General features: G+C 53.2%; 1 pseudogene; it reads left to right on the top strand.

Annotated features, from left to right (window-relative positions):
• Positions 1-297: 297 nt before the first annotated feature.
• LOC125546539 lies at positions 298-1,786 on the top strand (annotated as a pseudogene).
• Positions 1,787-2,398: the final 612 nt, after the last annotated feature.

Here is a 2,398-nt window from a genome sequence, read left to right as displayed (position 1 = left end):
AACCGAACCACCATGCTTCGGTTTTTTTATATGCATAGCTAGGATCATTGCAAGATCCTCCTCCTCTTCCATATCAAATTCTTCTTTGGAAGAATCATACGACGAACTCATCTATAATGTTCAATACTATACAATAAAAACTACAATTCAAAACATGCATCAAATTCATGAAGTTTGAGCAATACATACCTTATAGGCGTTTTGTCAAACACCTTGCGGGCGCGGCGCGGCAGCGAGCGCTCGGGCGCCGTTCCTCGGACGACGGAGGCGCGCGAGCGCCGGCGGGACTAGGAGGGGATGGGGCGGAAGCGCGGGCGCGCGGGGATAGGCCGGGGAAGCCTGAACGGTTGCCGGGGGGCGCGGGCGGCGGCGGCGGCGCGGCCGGACGGGGGGTGGAAGTGGGAGAGGAAGTGCGGGCGCGAGCGCTGGAGTGTGCCGCGCGCTGCAGCGGGCGCCCGAAATAAACCGCGCGTCTAAGTGTTTTCGACCGCGCGCCCAACCCGTTATAACGCGCGCGCCGTTTTTGCGCGCCCGCTGGAGCGACCCGCCGCGTTGCGCGCGCGCTAAAACGGCCTAATTTGCGGCGCGGCGCTAATTTAGCGCGGCTATTGGAGATGCTCTTATGCGTCGGGAGAAGGACGGCCAACTAGCTATGCCATATAGCGCAAGCTTGTTGACCACGGTGAGAAAGCTTTTGGATTATTTTATTTTAAGGTGAGGATTTTTTAGAATATATTTTAAAATGGAGGTGAGGATCCTATGCATTTTTTAAATGAAAGGCTATGCAAAGTGGCGCTCACTGGTAGGTACAGTGGTAAATTTTTTCTTTTTATTTGTTTTTTCAGATGGAGGAGAGGAACTTTTTTTTTAGAGAAGGCAAGGAACGCATGTATTTTTGGGGCCTGGGGCACACGAACTTTGGAGTTGGGGGGACGCGCACTGCCCATGAAGATGAAGTAGCAAGCATATGTGCACCGTCATGAAGATGAAGCTCCTGAAGTGCATGCATCTTCCGCCGCACCTACGCCTCCTCCCGCATCGCGCACCACCGCATGTTCAGCCCAAAGGCTAAGGCAGGTGGTGGGGGTTTCATGCACGGCTCCCGTCTTCTGTCGACTGGCGGCAGAAGGGCGCGGTGACCGCCGTCAAGGACCAGGGGCAGTGCGGCAGCTGCTGGGCCTTCTCGACGATCGCAGCCGTGGAGGGCATCAACGCGATCCGGACCAAGAACCTGGCGTCGCTGTCGGAGCAGTAGCTGGTGGACTGCGACAACGCCGACGGCAACTCCGGCTGCCACGGCGGCCTCATGGACAAGGCATTCCGGTACATCGCCGACAACGGCGGGGCGGCCACCGAGGACGCCTACCCGTACACGGCCCAGCAGGCCTCCTCCTGCAACACCGGGGCGCCCCGCGTGGTCACCATCGACGGGTACGAGGACGTGCCGGCCAACAACGAGAAGGCGCTAAGGAAGGCTGTGGCCGCACAGCCGGTGTCCGTGGCCGTCGACGCGGGCAGGTCTCAGTTTTATTCGGAGGGGGTGTTCGCCGGGGAGTGCGGGACCGAGCTGGACCATGGCGTTGCGGTGGTGGGGTATGGCGCCACCGTAGACGGCACCAAGTACTGGGTCGTGAAGAACTCGTGGGGTGAGGAGTGGGGCGAGATGGGATACATCCGCATGGAGCGCGGCGTCAAGGATAAGAAGGGCCTATGCGGGATCGCCATGGGCGCTTCCTACCCGGTCAAGACCTCGCCCAACCCTCAGTCTGTCCATGACGAACTCTGATCAATACGCCATGACCAGGAGTATATTACATACTAGTAATTACTGCAAACTAGTAGAAACAAAATAAAATCAATCACGATGAAATTAACGCATGCATCAGCTACTTGTAAAGAAGTAATCATTATTGTCATGAGCATTTTGCTATATATATCAAATAAAGACAATATTATCTCTGTGTGACTTTGTCGAAATATCTCTGTGTGTAATCTTTAAGGTTCTATCCAATCAACTACTAACGCTTTAATTCTAGATCATGCAATGCCTGCTTTATGAGGAGGTGGATGTCACTACAGACTTGATTAGCAAGCCACCATCAAGAAGTACCGGGTTTTGTCAGCATCCGAACCTGAAACCTGAAGAAATCAATAATCAACTCTTCTGAGTGAAAGCAGTACTACCTCTTTTTTCTTTCGACATTTTTTTGATAAAAGAGAGCTCTCTTTCCGATTTTCATTAAAAGAAATCACCAAATCTTACAGCAAAGAAAAGCGAAAACTCAAAAGCTACCATAGCTATCCCCCGGACGAGCACTGGCTATTGAGAAAGAGGGGGAGCCATCCCTCTTTTTTTCTTTCGACATAGTAGCTCGTTTTGTTATAACGCTTAGTAGAG

Source organism: Triticum urartu, chromosome 3 (genome assembly GCF_003073215.2).
Source record: "Triticum urartu cultivar G1812 chromosome 3, Tu2.1, whole genome shotgun sequence".
Lineage (NCBI taxonomy): Eukaryota > Viridiplantae > Streptophyta > Magnoliopsida > Poales > Poaceae > Triticum > Triticum urartu.
Note: the sequence above shows the minus strand (reverse complement) of the source record. Positions and strands in the feature narration are given on the sequence as shown.